Source organism: Silene latifolia, chromosome Y, assembly GCF_048544455.1.
Source record: "Silene latifolia isolate original U9 population chromosome Y, ASM4854445v1, whole genome shotgun sequence".
NCBI classification, from domain to species: Eukaryota; Viridiplantae; Streptophyta; class Magnoliopsida; order Caryophyllales; family Caryophyllaceae; genus Silene; species Silene latifolia.
The window spans coordinates 141,860,274-141,871,667 of record NC_133538.1 but is presented as its reverse complement, the minus strand read 5'-3'; the positions used below and the strand labels follow the sequence as shown (position 1 = coordinate 141,871,667).

Sequence of the window (11,394 nt, the reverse complement as noted above, 5' to 3'; positions counted from 1 at the left end):
TGATTGAACGCCTCCGTCTATCGTGATTCTTGATACCTTTCTTTGTGCCAATTTGCATGGTGATTACCAAGCTGCCGTGGTGTAGATCTGATATTCCCTGCAGGTCCGAGTCATCAAAGGTAATAGCGGGCAATGACTTGGGCCTGGAAGGAGGTTGAAGTCTGGATTCCCTGGATATTCTTTTGGCAGCTGAGCTGGTCGGACCACGATTTCGATCCTCCATTTATGAACTTGACTTCATAGATGGGGGAGGAGGAGGAGGATCTCTCTTGTTCCCCGAATCCCTCTTGTTTTGCCCTTCATCTTTGTTCTTTGGCTGCTGGATTAAATCCTTCAAGAAGCCTTTCTTTAAGAGATATGCCACTTGTTTCCCGAATGGATGCATTCTTCTCGTGGTGTGCTCGATATCCCGATGGAAGTCACACCATCTTGTTGGGTCTTTCCTGGGGTTGTCGATTTCTTGGGCCATCCGATCGTATCTCCCGTGCTTTCCAAGCGTTTAATTAATCCTGCAGTATTGATAGAGAAGTTATATTCAGGAATAGTTGGTAGGCTAGAAAGGTTACCTCTGTGTTCTTGTGCCATGTTGACTTCAGATCTTTCAGGCCGGAATAGGGTGCTTTGATCCGGGTTGCCTCCTTTCTGGTAGGAGCTTTTCCTGTTAGTGTGTCCATAGCCTTGCTTTCCCGGATGAGTTCGTTCAAAGTTGAGGTCTTCTTCCAATCGACATGCTCTAAGGCAATGGATTGAACAAGAGCAAAGGTTGGGCATGCTTTCTTGGTCGTCTGCATAGATGTCACCGTCAGCGGGACCCCTTGCACTCAAGGCTTCTACTTCGTTTGTTTCTTCATCACACTGGGAATGGCCACTTTTTCTTTGACAAATCGGCCAGAATTCTTTGAGAGATTCTTCAGGAAGTCGCTTTACCCCGAATAGGTTACTGGGTCTCTTAGCCATATCTCTGCTGCTCGCAAATTGTTGATTGAAGGCATTGATTAATTCTGCAAAATTCTTGATACCTCTATTTTGAAGATTAATGAACCACTGTAATGCTGCTCTGGTCAGGGTTGTACCAAAGCCCTTACACATGCAGACCTGCCTGAGTTCACTGGGTATTGAGGCAGCCAACATTTTCTGTTTTAATATGGCAACATGATTTTGTGAATCAGAGGTTCCATCATAAGTTCTCATGGATGGAACAGTAAATTTCTTGGGGAGATCAATCTTTGCAATTTCATCTGCAAAAGGTGAATCTGCAAAGTCATCAACTTCTACTTCACCACGTGTCCGCACTCCGGGTATGTTTTCTATTTTATGGTGGAGTTTTTGAATTTCCTGAAGCATGGCCATCATTATTGCTGCTTCAGTCTTGTTTGTTTCGTTATTGGGAATGGTTGGAGTATCAGATGATGTATCCTTCTCCGGGGTCCCAAAACTGGAGAAGTCAATGTTTTTGATAATGGTTGAGAATGGGGTTCCTGGTTCAAATCTGGTCTTGGAGCCCGAACCTGATTTTCCAATTTCTTTCTCAGGCTAGACTCAGACTCCTTCAAATTATTGATTTACGATTACGTCATTGGGTTGCCTTCTCTTGGATTGTTTCCAATTCTTTGATCTTGACCAGGGCAACCGCTAATTGTTGTTCTGCGGTGAGTTCCACCATTTTTGTGTGTGAATATTAAATGAAAAGATGGTAAAAGGAAAATTTTTTTTTTTATTAAAGAACTAGATGCCCCACGGTGGGCGCCAATTATTTTAGCAGGATTTTCCTGAACGGTTCCGGCCGGATGAGAGAGTAGTTTGGGTATCTAGTTCTATGTATTTGGTAGAGATTAAGGAATAATTAATAAGAAAGAGACTTAAGTATAGATAATATTGCTTATATTATATGGACGAATTGAGTACAAATTTGTATATGAGATCGGTTATCTTCAGAGTAAAGAAAGATAGAAAAAGTGTAGAATAATTAAAGTGTAAGTATTGATCCTTCATTATCTATTTACAAATGCTATATATAGCCCTCTTTCTCTATTAACGTTCTTATTATTAACGTTACAATGATCAACGTCCTCCCCAAATGTAGGAGTTGTTGCCGGATTAATAGGGCATGCTCCCTATTAATCCGCTTGACTTAATGTTCCTTTAACGAATCCTCAGCTCTTCTTCTCCTTTCCGTCTTGATTCATAGATGATAGGGTCTTATGGTTGGACTTGGTCTTCCTTGGGTATAGGACACGACTATTAATTCCCAACAACCGTATTTCTTGTTTATCTTTCTCAATCCAGCCTGTTTTAATGCTCTGCCAGGTTATTCTGTACTTACTATCAGGCTTCTCTTCTAGGATTTGGTAGCCTTCTTACTATAATGTTCTTTTAATATCTGAACAGTAGTTAGACTTGTCCGGTCTCAGGTTACTTCAATCAGACTAATAAAGTCAGGCCAGGTTGGAGTCAGACCAGGCTAAACTGGGCCTAACAATTCCCATATCCAAGAGTTTTTCTACTTCCTCGTTAATAATGGTATTTCTTTCAGCTGCAAATTTCCGTCTTTTCTGTTGTACAGGCTTAAAAGGTGGGTCAACATTGAGTTTATGTGTAATTATATCAGTGCTAATTCCAGTCATATCAAAATGTGACCAAGCAAACCAGGATGATTTATTTTTAAGGAACTTTACCGGTTCAGGCCTGACACTATCTGGTGCGTCAGATCCTACTAAAACATACATGTCAGGGTATTCAGGGTCTAGGATTACCTGATCTGTTTCCATTCTGGGAGGTGCCACATAAGTGCTCCTGGCGGGGTACAGTAATTGCTATGCAAGGGACTTACCTGCCTTGAAAGGCTTCAAGGCTGCTGTGTAGCATTCCTGGGCTATCTTGTGATCCCCTTTGATTGTGGCTATGCCCTAGTCTGTTGGTATCTTGATACACTGGTGATAGGTTGAGGTTACGGCCTTGACATTATGAATCCAAGGTCTACCCAAGATCGCGTTGTAGGATGACAGGCAGTCAAGGACTCCAAATTTCTCATAAGATGGGACTTATTTCACGTAGGTTGGGAGGTGGATTTCTCCTAGGGTGCTCCTGGTTTCACCACTGAATCCCACTAGGACGCTGGATTTCTTGATGATTTGGTCCTCGTTGATCTTCATGGCTTTCAGTACGTCAAGCATGATCAAGTTCACTGAGCTGCCGCCGTCTACCAGGATCCTATTTACTGTGGCGGTTCCAATCTGCATAGAAATTAACAGGCCATCATGATGAACATCAGGGATGCCCACCAGGTCACAATCATTGAAAGTGATTGTTGGGATATGATCTGGCTTGCAAGGTGATACAGTCCTAGACATCCTGGCTATCTTCTTTGTTGCTGAACTTGTCAAGCCGCAAATCTCTGAACCGCCAGATATGAATTTTACTTCATAAATTGGTGGTGGTGGAGGGAGACTACGATCCTGCTTATCCTCCTGATTCTCTTTACCCTGGTTTGCATTCCTGCCTTTTTTCTTAATCAGGTCTTTCAAGTATCCAGATTTTAGCAGGTAGGCCACTTCTTTCCTCATGGTAAAACAATCATCCGTGGTGTGTCCAATATCCATTTGAAATTCACACCATTTAGAATTGTCTCTCCTGGAATTTGGATTCTCTGACTTCTTGGGGCATCTGACAGCTGATTCCATGTTGTCAATCTCTGGATTAATCCTGCAATATCAACACTGAAGTTATGTTCGGAAATAGGTGGATAAACTTTAACCTTACCTTGATAATCATGAGCCAGGTTAACTTCTGACTGATCTGGCCTGGAATATGGAGTAGGCCAATAGTTGTTTTCTTTGTTGCTCTTCCTATTACTCATTTCATGATCCTTTGGTCTACTGGGTGATCCAAGTTTATAGCTTTTATCTTCCTCTAGCCTGATGAAGGCAAGAGTCTTGGCCTGAACGTCCTCGAAGGTGTGGCAGGGATAATTAGTGAGCTCGCTGTATAGGTCACTATATGGTAGTAACCCCTGCCTGAATGCCTCCACTGCTGTTCCAATGTCACACCTGGGTATGGATACTTTTTCCTTGTTGAATCTTACGAGGAATGTCCTGAGAGTTTCTTCAGGCTTCTGTGTAACTCGGTAAAGGTCACTTGATCATTTCTCCAACTCCCTGCTACTTGCGAACTGCTGGTTGAAACTGTTGATCAGGTTGGCGAAGGAATGGATGCTCCCAGTTGGCAGGTTGATGTACCACTTCAGGGCAGGGCCAGTCAGGGATGTTCCAAATCCCTTACACATGCAGACTTGTCTAAATTCGATGGGGATAGACGCAACCATCATTTTTTGTTTATAAAGAGCCACGTGGTTTTGTGGATCCGTGGTTCCATCATTGACCCTCATGGATGGAACTACGAACTTCTTTGGTAGGTCTACTTTAGCTATTTCGTCTAAGAAATGCGAATCAGCATAGCTGTCAGGGGCAGCTTCTTCCATGCTGGCAGGTACTCCGGGTATCTTATCGAATTTTTCATTGAGTTTCTTGATCTCCTGAACTACTGCCTTCATGATGGCTGCTGTAGATTCATCAGGTTTTTCCTTGTCGTTCTTTGGTTCACCATCACCATCAACATCAATAGATTTAAAAACACTTAGGCTCCCAAAACTGGAAAAATCGATATTTTTGATGATTGATGCAAATGGGGTTCCTGGTTGGAATCTAGAGCCTTCTCCTTGAGTTTTTTCTAATTTCTATTTTAGGGCTGACTCGGATTCTCTTAATTGCAGGATTTCTGCCTCAGTTTGGGCTACTTTTTCTTTCAAGCTTTCCAACTCAGCGATTTGCTGGAGAGCTGCATTCAATTGTTCTTAAACGGTAGGTTGGGCCATTTTGTAGGATTTTTGAATTTTTGTAAGATAAGAAAAAAGGATTTAAAGAGCTAGATGCCCCACGGTGGGCGCCAATTGTTTTGTGTGGATTTTGCGCAAGGTGAAATCAGGTTAGGGTAGAGTTATGTAAGGTTAACTAGCTCTAAATGGTCTATTGGTCAGGTTGTCAGGGTTAAACGTAAAGCTGTAAATATAATCACAATAACAATAATGAGACAAAGAATTTTGTATGTGGAAAACCCTTGAACGGGAAAAACCACGGGCACCAAGCCAAGAGAGGATTTCACTATGCAATTTGGGAGAATTATTGTATGACAATGACAATGCTTATATTTCTCTAAGTATTACGTATGTAAATGTATGCTTCTTCTTGTGCAGGAACGAGATGATTCCAATGTCTTCAAAGTGTTCCTTATGTAAGCTATTATGTGACCATTATTTGAGCATATTTAGTCCCCGAATTAGCTTTGTTCCCATGCTTTTTAGTGCATATTTAGGTCATTTATTATCTTTAGTCCTTTGTTTTGCATATTCTTTGAGGTTTTGTTCCCTTGGTAGGAAAGGAGTGCAAACATTGGATTTTCAGGGCAAAATAGAGCTAAATTGATTGAATTCAATGACCAAGCATCAAAGAGAAGACAAGAATAGAAGGCCTTTGTACATATTATAGTAGATGGGCAATGATGAGGAAAGATCCTTGCATCTCCAACAAGATCCCCAAGGATTGTTGGAAGAAGGAGGAAGAAAAGAAGAAAAGAAGAAAACTGGCCCAGAATCCAAGCGTCCGGCCAAGGAATCCGCTCGTCCAAGACGCCAGAATCCGAGCGTCCGGCCAAGGAATCCGCTCGTCCAGCAGCCAGGCAATCCGATCGTCCCGATGCCTTGGACGCTGGGATTGTGTTACAGCAACTTTCGATTTATTCTTATTCAATGAAGGATGCGCATATTTCGGAAAGACCGGCAAAAAGGAGACCGACATCTCTTTTGAGAGGAGAGATTCCTTAAGGACTTAATCATCATTTAAGCCCTTAGTAAACTCTAATTTGTGTACCTAATCTCCACTATAAATACCCCATTAGTCTAATTAGATAATCATGTTCTTCTTATCAATCTCTAGTGTAGTTTATATCATTCTAATCTCTTCATAATCTTGTAATCAACTTTTAATCAAGTCTTAATACAAATCTCATTTCCTTAATCTCTCTTTTGTTCATCTGTTATTTTGGGTAATTGAAGATTATTTGGGTTATTATTGGGAGATTGACGACCTCCCAATCATTGATCAAGTACTTCTATTATTCTTTGATTTATTATTGGAATCATTAGTAGGTATAATTCTCTTAATCTCTTTTTATTTATTGTTAATCATCTTTATTTATTCATCATGTTTTGCTTTGTTGGTATGATTGACAACCTTGCTAGCATGTTTACCATGATGATGAGTGAGTAGTTTATTTAACTAGGGTTAATGGGTAATTAGGGAAAACCAACATGGGGAATGATTCATGCTTAATTCAATATGTTTTCATAGTCTATTTGCTTGCTTGTTGTATCTCAACTTATGTACATGTTATGTTTGATGAAATGCGAGCCTATGAATCCTTGCATTTTTTTACCCATCACTTACCTTTTCAATGATACTTGTAAGACATAAACCAACTCGAGTCTCATTAGACCATGCATATAGTTGAGTAGGGAGGATTAAGTTGACTTGTAGGTGTTGTAAAATCTAATCGATTCGGCTCCGGGACCCAAACCTTCCTAGGATTGTAAGATATAAACCAACTCGATCCATCACAACAATAATTGCTTGCTTATAATTTGAGAATATGTTTGTATGATCAACTCCCATGAATCCCCTATGACCCCATGACACCCTAGTGCCTTTTATCAATTGTTTACATCCCTTTTTAATCATCTTGCTTGTTTACTTTTATTGCTATTTAGTTTAAGTGATCTTCTACTTCAAACCCCAAATTGTGACACCCCTAGACACCGCTACTTGCAATCGAAAATCTTACTTCAATACCTGTCCCTTGGGATCCGACCTTTACTTATCGCTTTACTAATATTAGAGTTGTTTGTGGAGATATAAATATTGTTTTGGTCTAGGTGCTCCTAATGACAAGTAACCGAAAATTAAGCTCCAAGTGAGTCCCGACCAAAAATGGCGTCGTTGCCGGGGACGGTGTTAACTTGATTTAGATTTTCTTAGATTGTTATTAGTTGTGTCTTTCTTTGCCTTTGGGGAAGTAAAACTCCTCAAGGTTTGTTCTAATTATTTTCGAGTTGTTTGATATTTTGCATGTCTAGAAGATCACAAGGTAACTTGTTACCCATTAATCACGAAATTGAAAGGACTTTGAAAAACAATAGAAGACTTGCTAGAGGTACTTTGAGAGGTATTGGTGAGGTTGTAGATATTCAACCAAATACTATTGAGTTCGTCAACCCTTTTGCAAGAGAAGGTGAGGAGAACCCAACACAAAATCCAACACAAAATCAACCCACAATGCCTAAATTTTCATCACATTCCGTACCAACCAAGGAGAACCTACCCAATGGTACTCCTACACCACAACACTTAACCGGAAACTTCATTGCCAAATCCGCATTTATCCAATTAGTCGAAAGAAGCCAATTTGGGGGGGATGCCTAGTGAAGACCCTCATTCTCACATGGAGACTTTTTGTGACTATTGTGATGCGATTTGACAAACCGGTGTAACTCAATACCAAATTCGATGGGTGTTATTTCCTTTTTATCAAATCGGCACCGCAAAACAATGGTTGAAAGGCCTTGATAAGGCTACTCTTGGAATTGACTCTTGGAAGAAGTTGGCTCTATCTTTCTACAAAAAGTTCTACTCTCCGGAAAAGACTAACATGCTAAGAGTTCAAATTACGGGTTTTAAGCAAAGGGATGAAGAATCTTTGTATGAAGCTTGGGAGCGGTTCAAAGGAATTTGTCGCTCATGTCCTCATCATGGACTTAGTGAGTGGTTCTTGGTTTAATAATTTTGGAACGGTCTTTATTAAGACTCAAGAAACATTCTCAACATGGGATCGAATGGTATGTTCACCGAAGTTGAAGATAATCAAACTTGGAAAAAGATTGAGGAAATGGCGGTCCATAATTCACAATATAGTAGACCTCGCAAGGCTACTAGAGGAGGAAAGAATGAAGTGGACTCTATTACTCAATTGGGCGCTCAACTTAGTGCTCACATTGATACCATCAACTTGAAGTTCTAAAAGGCTATGGCTAAACTTGAAGAAGCCTCAAAATCACCAAAGCATCATGTTAATGCCATGACGGCATCTTCATCAATCTCGAGTGAGATATGTGAGAATTGTGGAACTTTGGGACATGACCAAAGTGAGTGTAGGGGAACAAATGAACAAGTGAATGCTTTTCAAGCATACAAGAGTGGTACCCCTTATTCCAATTATTACAATGAAAACACCAAATTCAACCCAAATTCTCATACAAAAGCCAAAATGTTCAAAACCCTCAACCAAAATACACCCCACCACCCATGAGAAACCAAAACCAAAGACCATTTTACAACCAAAACCAAGGTTACCAACACCAAACTCCATACAATCAACAAATAAAATGACCAAGGTTTTGATGTTCAAAAAGCGGTCCTCCAAATGCAAAAGAATCAACAAGAGTTTTTCACTCAAATGCAAAAGGATAGTCAAGCAAAGGAAATCACCATCAACAACATCTTAGCCCACACAAAAATGTTGGAAACTCAATTGACCCAACTAGCATCTTCAAGCTCACAAAGGCAAAAGGGGCAATTACCACCTCAAAGTAATCCCCCAAGACATGAAACGGTTAGTGCCATCAACTTGAGGAGTGGTACGAGATATGAAGGACCAAAGAAGCAAGTTGAGGATGAAGTTGTGGAAGCTATTGACAACGAAGAAGTTGTGCAAAACTCCAAGGAAGGAAAACCAACAAAAGAAGAAGTTTTAAAGAAAAGTGAATACAAGGCCAAGGAGAAGGAACCCATTGTGATTAGACTTCCTTTTCCAAGTCGTCAAGCTAAGCCCAAATTTCATGACCAACTTGGGAAATTTATGGAAATTGTCAAAAACTTGGAAGTCTCGATTCCTTTCACAGAACTAATCAATCACGTGCCGGCCTATGCAAAGTACATGAAGGACATCCTTACGAAAAAGAAGTCAATCCAGAAGCTTGAAATTATCGTCTTCACTAAGGTGAGTAGTGCAATCCTTCAAGGGATTTCACCTCCGAAACTTAAAGATCCGGGAAGCTTCTCTATACCGTGTACCATTGGCGACACCACGATTAACAAGGCCTTATGTGATTTAAGGGCTAGTGTGAGTGTTATACCGTATTCGGTGAGTAAAAGGTTAGGGATGGGAGAGCTTAAATATACCAACATCACACTCCAAATGGCCGATAGATCGACGAAGACACCGTTAGGGATATGGGAAGATGTTCCCGTAAGAGTTGGGAAGTTTTTCATCCCGGTGGACTTTGTCATTGTTGACATGGAAGAAGACTCCAATATTCTGATCATTCTAGGGGTAGACCTTTCTTGCACACCGCGGGTGCGGTGATAGATGTGAAGCGTGGAGAGCTTACTCTAGAAGTGGGAGACGAAAGCATAACTTTCAATCTTGATAAGACCATGAGAACTCCCCGTTTGCATGAACCATGCTTTATGGTTGATCACTATAGCCGGAAGGATGAAAGGAAGAAGTCGGAATTTCAATGGAAGAAGAAAGTCGATGATGCTCCATCAAAAGAGCAAGAGAATAGCAACAAAGGGAGCTTGAAAATTAAAGCTCACCCATGACAAGTGAAGAGGATGGCCTCGTTGGCCAAAACAAAAAAGGAGGAGAGTTGTCTCTATCAACTCAAGAGTTTTTTAATGATCAAGTAGACGAAGTTTGTTGTCTTTGGGATGATGAGTTTGAAGGGATTTTCAATCCCTATATTGGCAACGCTATCGATCAAGACCATCATGGAGAACAACAAGTGCAAAGATCTATTGAGGATCTTTATCATGACAATGAACAAGCTTTCGACTACTTCTTCAAGGTGTTCAATAATATCAACAACGCCTTGAACATGCCCCCATGACATCTCACTAAGGATGAGAGTTTGGTGGAGTCCTCTCCAAACCACCATTTGTAAATATTCTAACTCCCTAACTTGCATTTTGATTTTTACATTGCATTTTTGTCATTCTTGGATTTTTGTGCCTTGATCAAGATATTCATCATTTTTGACAGAAGTGAGGGAGGGACTAATGATTTTATTGACGTGTAGTGTTTTAACTTAGTGTGGGGATAGAAATTGCTTAGGCTATTCATGCCTTTGTAGTGCCCCTACAATGAAGAACACGAGATTTGAAGAATGGAAATAAAACGGGTTATGCAGTGCACGGATGAACCTGAATTCGTGTTGTCCAAGAAGAATCCGAGCGGCTTAATGGGTAATCCGCTCGTCTTGCAAGAATCCGAGCGTCTTAAGGAGAATCCGCTCGTCTTTTTGCTGCAACACTTTAAGAAAAGTTCCTGTAACAGAAGACACTCGTCTGATTCTGGACGCTCGTCCCACATTTGAGAATCCGCTCGTCTTCCCAGAAAGACGCTCGTATTGTAGCGAGTTTTTCTGAAGCTTATTTATGCAGAATTCGCGCGTCTCGTGCCCCCAGCCGCTCGTCTTCCCCTGCTGCTTTGAAAATTTCGGGTATTTTAAACCCCCTTCCCTCATTCATTTCATTATTTCAACATTCAAACACTACCCATAAACCCCAAAACCCTCATCCTCTCCATCACTAAAAACAAGATTTCCTCAACTAAATTCAACAAAATCAAATCAAAACTTCCTCACAACAAAAACTAATCACTCCTTTTACAAAATCAATTGATTCAAACATCAAAATCTTCAACTTTTGAATCGATTTTTGAGATACAAAGCAACATCCTTTCATCTTGAATCGATTTGAGCATAGCTAAAAATTGGAGATTTCAATCTTTCTTTAGTGTAATAAAAAATGGCAAGAACTAAAGGAGCAACAAAGGCACTCAAAGCAAAGACACTCTCAAAAAGGCAACAACTTCTTCAAGCAAAGAAAGCTTCAAAGGCTTTGGTACTTTCTAATGCAAATTTGGAAATTCAACAACAAGATCCCCCATGGAAGCAACAACATCAACAACTCCGGTTATTGCTCAATTATCCGACTATCCGGAGGTAATTTTCACTTCCGATTCTCATAGGAATAAATTTGTCCATTTTGCTAAGAAGACCATTATGCCTACAAAATTTATTTGTGAAAATGCCTTGACAAAGTTGGGTGTTCTTGAGCAAACCAAAGCCTTCTTTGAGGCCATGGGATTGGGTAAATTGTTTACCATGAGAGAATTGACATACCCCTCCCTCACCTTGGAATTCATAAGTTTCGTCTTGCAAATGTGAATAGACGCATCACCTTTGATGTTTTGAGTAAGATATTAGGCCTTAGTGATGCCCCGTAC

General features: G+C 40.5%; 1 non-coding gene across 1 annotated transcript; it reads right to left on the bottom strand.

Annotated features, from left to right (window-relative positions):
- Positions 1 to 7,755: 7,755 nt before the first annotated feature.
- LOC141636232 (small nucleolar RNA R71) lies at positions 7,756 to 7,862 on the bottom strand. The gene has a single exon (XR_012540858.1). It is a non-coding gene; the product is annotated as a small nucleolar RNA R71 (small nucleolar RNA).
- Positions 7,863 to 11,394: the final 3,532 nt, after the last annotated feature.